Source organism: Chlorocebus sabaeus, chromosome 21, assembly GCF_047675955.1.
Source record: "Chlorocebus sabaeus isolate Y175 chromosome 21, mChlSab1.0.hap1, whole genome shotgun sequence".
NCBI classification, from domain to species: domain Eukaryota; kingdom Metazoa; phylum Chordata; class Mammalia; order Primates; family Cercopithecidae; genus Chlorocebus; species Chlorocebus sabaeus.
This window is the reverse complement of record NC_132924.1, coordinates 73,364,841-73,371,079: the sequence shown is the minus strand read 5'-3', so window position 1 is coordinate 73,371,079 and position 6,239 is coordinate 73,364,841. Positions and strand designations below refer to the sequence as shown.

At 33.2% G+C, this 6,239-nt stretch overlaps 1 long non-coding RNA gene across 14 annotated transcripts in view; it reads left to right on the top strand.

The window, feature by feature from the left end:
- Positions 1 to 428: 428 nt before the first annotated feature.
- The window catches only part of LOC119626230 (uncharacterized), a 198,410-nt gene continuing 192,599 nt past the window's right edge, over positions 429 to 6,239 (top strand). For 2 of the 14 annotated variants that reach the window (XR_012090392.1, XR_012090393.1), the window contains exon 1: positions 431 to 679. This is a non-coding gene — a long non-coding RNA (uncharacterized lncRNA). Of the gene's footprint in view, positions 680 to 6,239 lie in introns of all 14 variants that reach the window. The other 12 variants (XR_012090394.1, XR_005242394.2, XR_012090391.1 and 9 more) reach the window with 10 other exon arrangements.

Here is a 6,239-nt window from a genome sequence, read left to right as displayed (position 1 = left end):
TTTAGCATGCTGGAAAACTTTCCACTTAAAAAATTATCATAATGGTCCTTCAAAAAGGGTTTTGTTTAAGTAACCGGTAGTGAAACCTATTCTCTGGACTCAGGCAAACATTTGAGAACAAGTCATAGCTGTGAGCATTGTCAAAATGGTTAATAACGCCAACATCTTAAACGCTAAAGGAAATGAGTGGTGACAAATTTGGGAGAAAAAAAGGCAAGAGCATTATCATTCTGAAATGTAACCTTTTGCTTTAAAATGTCAAGGATAGGATGTCAAAAACAGCTTTTTACATCATCAGGAAGAGTAAGTTCATTTAAAAATCCTGTTAATGCTAGCTAAGTACATGAAGTTCAATAAATCTCTGCTGAATATATCGGCTTATGAACAATTTAGTTTGTGATATCTTAAGCCAGTCCTAGAACAGTATTTTGCACATAATAGGCACTACTAAATATTTGTGTTATGATTGAAGGAATTAAAAAACTAATCATCTACCCCATAGTCACCATTTTCAGGGTTGAACTTCCTGGATCATGTGTAAGTCCTTGAGGCCTTGGTTCTGACCTTCAATCCTCATCTGGTTCAGAGCCCTGCTAGCTGCAAAGCATACACATTTTAAGAAGGTGGAGATTTTAAGAACAGTTCAGACTTGGCTATTCAGCTTGTTCCTGCCATTCAGGTATTTTTTTTGTTATTTAGTTTTACATTTATTTATTCAAATGTCAGCTTCTTTGAGCTGACTTCCCTGACTGCTCTGAGGTAGCCAATGATATTTCAGCACTTCATCATATGTATTTTTATTTCCTTAGGGTTTAGTGTCAGCTGAAATTGTCATGCTCATTTATTTGTCTGCTTTTGTATGGTCTCTCTTCCCCATGAGAGTGTAAGTTTGCCTATTTTATCATTAACTCTCCAGAAGTGCGTTGGCGTATTGTAGGCAATGAATCAATATTTATTAAATATCTGCCTAAGTCTTTAAAATGTGTGATCACCTCTGAAGTTGCCGGGAAAATGTAAGTCATTTCCCCAGGGAAGGCACCGATTGGTATTCCTTTTTCTTCTATACAATTTGTAACTCTTGTGAGGAAGTTTCTGACAACAAAGGTAATGACATTTATTTGTTTATGTGTTTCGGTATTCCTTATGTTAATTCTAGCAATTTGCTGTAGGGAGATACTACTTGTGGACTCTATTTAAAGTGTCTTTGAGGAGTATCTAAGATTCTATCAGTTAGTGATGAGATGGGGCTGCCCTCCCAGGCCAGAGACATGACACGCAGTTTAAATATGGAAAATATTTTGGGGTCAAAAATGATTGGTTCATTAATATGACAGTAGCAATGAGTTTAGAAATGGGGGAAATTATTTTTGACAACTATAAATTGTGACTTAGAAAACTAGAAACAGACTACTCAATATAAAGAGAAGCTGAATAATTAAGGATAAATACAATTGGGCATTTAATAAGTATTTGTCAGAATGAATGGACACTGAACTATTCCTTTTAAAAATAGCATTTCTATGTTATTCCATGTTCAAAACACTTACCACTTGAACATAGCATCACCGAGACAGATTTGCTGATTTAATTCACTCTTTAAAAATGTACTTTATATACATTTCTGTGTGATTTGTAAGAAGTATTCATCAGATTTATACTACTGCGGAGAAATATTAAATAATGATCGATCTTGAGTGAAATATTGAGAGGCCAATATTCCAAGTGTTATTGCCTTTGCTAATAATAAATGGGGTTAGAGAAGACAAACCGATTAGATGAGAGTTTACTGACATTTTAAAAAATCATTTAAATTATGTGGTGGTAATAAAGCTCTATTTTGTGTTGGCTAATGGCATATACAATAAACTGCCTAAGATGATTTTGGGTTGGTTGTAATGTAGGGTGAGTGAGATTAAAATGTTTTAAAATGACAAGTCATGGGTCATAAAAATCCCCTTGAGTTTTAACAGATTTGTTTCTTGTTAATAAATTCATATAATTGCATTTAAAAGGTTAATGGGGAGAATAATCTCACACGAGGGAGAAATTGTTAGGCTCCCAGAACATTTTCCTTGGGATCATAGTAAGTGACCTTTTTCTGAAGGTTCCACCAAAGCTATTAAAAACAAGTCAACTGTAGAGAGTGATTATCTTTTAAATTAGCCACTGATTACTAGCTAGTTTCAGGAAATGTCAGTTTTAGGAAAATAAATAGTAATTTGTTTCAATGTCTCCTACATTTTCAGGTATGTAAATGGCCTAGGGCTGTGAATATCAGCAATGTAGAACTTCTTACATACTCTACTTATTCCTCAAGAGACTGGACTCAGTTCTCAGTTTGGAAATAAGGTCATTTTTGAAATGTCATTTCTGACAAATAGCTTATAGTGAATACTTAAAATTATGATTACTGCACTTTTTGCCCTTTTAGTCATATGTGAAGAAAGAAAATTAAAATCTTTAAAAATAAAAGTATTTTTGATGATAGAAATATGAAGAGTATTAAGCAGCATAACAATATTTGTGGTAATAAACAATAGCTCCAAAAATAGTAAAGCAGTATAATATTGTTTCCAGCATGTTTAATGCCTCTGTTGGCCAGGTTCATCCATACATAATCTCTTAATAATAATCTTGTAAGATAATTACCCCAATTATTGGAGTAGGAATTCTAATGACGAAGATATGCAATAGCTTGTCTTTTGTTTCACAGTTCAGATGTAGCAGAGCTAGATTTTTGACCCAGATCTCTCTCTATGCTGAGAATCGTGTTTATAAAAACCGTAGTACATTCATTGACGATGAGCCTTAGTTTGTCATCTATAAAATGTTGATAGTATCTACTTCCTAAAATATTTATACTAATGAAATAACACAAATGTATATAAATTACTAGCACAGTGTTTTCCCATAGAAAGTGTTAAATAGATATTAGTTATCTTTACTATTATTATAATTATGATAATTTTATAATGTTTTATTTTGAAATGATCAGCTACTTAGGTTTCAAAGCTATCTCTATTTAACTTTTGCACCATTCCTTTTGAGGGGCAACTTGCTGTCATTTATTTGAAAATAAAAACTTGCCTAAATAGAGAAAAAGTATTAGAGCGTTGGTGCTTCATGTTTTGTTTCTTGAGAAGTTTATATTTTCATGAAGTATATTGTAAGTTAATATATTTTTGTTGGTTTCACATTAAATATGGATTATAATTAGAGATTACTATAGGCACAATGTTTGCCTTAAGAATATATGACATTTAGCCACAGGAAGCAATAACCAGTTCAGGTGCAAAACAGAAACTAGGAAGAGATGACACTCATCATTTTAAACAATTGTACTATCTCAGTAGGCTTTTGCTTGTTACTGACAAAATCTGTTCCACATGGTTTCATTTTCCTTATTTTTTCCCCACTTCTTTAGTATGTACTTTCTGTTTATCTATAGACACACTTGCAAATTTACATAATTGGTCTTTGCTTATATAAAACAAGTCAGAGTTTATAACATAGGGAAATTATTGTGTGATTTTTATATGGTCAATAAAATTCTTTGATTTACAAAGATTAATTTAAGATATTTTGGAAACTGTGAGCTCCACTAGTTTGTTTACATAATTCAACTTATGTAACACTTTAACACTGAACTATCAATCAAGCCAAGGCATCGTTATATAATCAAAGTGGAAAAATAAAAGTAAAATTGTTTAATAGATTTTCTAGGAAAGTTCAGGGTACCATGAATAATGTAAATGGCACATAATTGGACTCAAGTTACTTAAAACACCAGTTCTGCTACTAATTGACTGTTCTACTTAAGAAAATCATTTAACTTCAGCTTTCTCATCTACACCATGAAGTAGTTGAATTAAATGTGTGGTATCTAAACTATGAATAAGCCCTAATATGCTTTCCAGAATTATTCAGATACCTTCCAAAGGTGCTGAGTGATGTCAAATTTGGGGATTTCCAACCATTCTTGTTAAATTCATTTAATGCAGTTCTGCTCTTATCTGATTTACTGGTGCTCTCAGAACAGTTTCATTTGTTAAGAAAGGCTTACATTGCCAGTAACATTTGAAAAAACAACTTGATTCCTAAGGTCATTTCTAACACTAAGTTTTATTTTCCATTATTCCAAATGGGAGGACTGAATCTAAAGTGCATATTAACTTTGGAAAAGTGCTTTTCGCTTACAAAAAAGAAATATATTAGGAACATAAAATTTATATAACTATTTTGCAAAGTAGTTGTGAACACTAAAGGATTTTGAGGATCAGAAAAAACTGCCTTTTTGCAATTGTTCCTTCATACATACAGTATGCTTTTTCCTGGCCCTGCTTCTACCATTTGTCCACCACTGTATCAACTCATTTTAACTTACATTATGTCTCCAATATTTAGCAATTGAAAGTAAAAGAGAAAGAAAAGGAAATTAGGAAGTGACAGTGAGGTGCTAATTTGAAAGTCACAGAAATATACTGTGTGGCATTGTATGAAATTTTGAAGTTAACTATATTATTTAGCTAATATTTCTTTGTCTGCAGTGTGGCTAGGTAAAGACACTTTTAGATATTCTGTATCATTGATGAAAGACTTTAATTTTGTATGATTTCAATGCACAATAATGCTACACTGAGGAATGAACATAATGCACACACTGCGAGACTTAAGAAAATTGCTTAGACATAAGGTGGAGTTTTAGATTAGAGCACCTAGATTCCTAATAATTCCTAGACACATTTTTTTTCTGAGATTCTGTATGTATTGTTACAAGACTAGCTAATGTTTACTCTTTCATTTACAGTAGCCATTTATATTTTCTATTTAGATATTATAGCCTAGTATTGGCCTATTTCTTTATTTCCTTAATTTAATTTATTTAGTTATCTATTTTGTTTTTTAAAACATTGTTTGTCTGCTATTGCTCATTTATCTAGCAACATTGTATATGTGTGTGTGCATGTAAAATAATGCACTGTTATAGAGTCATTTCCTGGGACCAAACCTGTCATTATAAAACATGTAATCTATCACTGCTAATGTTGATTTTATTTCCTTCACCAATTCTTGCTCTATCTATATGTCTTGAGAATTTACTATATGATTTTGAAAATTTAATAAGAATTACTATATCTCTGCTGCATTTGGGGGAAATGTGGGTGCCGGGAGTAGTGTTTTCATCTCCCTGTATTTCCACATCCTGACTGGTAGTAACTCATTGTGGTTTTGATTTGCATTTCTCTAATGATTAGTGATATGGAACAATTCTTTCTATGCTTCTTGGCAATGTGTTTGTCTTCTTCTGAGAAGGGTTTGTTCATGTCCTTTGCCTTTTTTTTTTTTTTTTTTTTTGACGGAATCTCGCTCTGTCACCCAGGCTGGAGTGCAGTGGTACACTGCAACCTCTGCCTCCCGGATCTAAGGGATTCTCTTGCCTCAGCCTCTGGAGTAGCTGAGACTACAGGCGTGTGCCACCATGCCAGGCACATTTTTGTATTTTTAGTAGAGACTGGGTTTCACCATGTTGGTCAGGCTGGTCTCGAACTTGTGACCTCAGGTGATCCATCTGCCTCGGCCTCTCAAAGTGCTGGGATTGCAGGTGTGAGCCACTGTGCCCAGCCTCCCATTTTTTAATGTTTTGTTTTGTTTTTTGCTTGTTGATTTGTTTAAATCTATAAGGATTTAACCTTTATGTTATGGATGTTAGACCTTTGTTGAATTCAGTTTGGAAATATTTTTCTGTCATTTTTCAGGTTATTTGTTCACTCTGATGATAGTTTATTTTGCTGTGCAGAAGCTCTTTAGTTTCATTAAGCCCTTCTTGTCTGTTTTTGGTTTTGTTGCAATTCCTTTTGGAGTCTTTATCATGAAATTTCTTCCAGGGCCTATGTCCAGATGGTATTTCCTAGGTTTTCTTCTAGGGTTTTATAGTTTTAGGTTTTACATTTAAGTCTTTAATTCATCTGGAGTCTATTTTTGTATGTGGTGAAAGGTATGGGTACAGTTTCATTCTTCTGCACACCATTAGCCAGTTATCCCAGCACAGTTTATTGAACAGAAAGTCCTTTCTCCACTGCTTATTTTTGTCAGCTGTGTCAAAGATCAAATGCTTGTAGGTGTGCAGCTTTATTTCTGGGTTCTCTAAATTGTTTAATTGGTCTATGTGTTTGTTTTTGTACCAATGCCATAATGTTTTGGTTACTGTAGTCTGCATAGTTTGAAGTCAGGTAGTATGA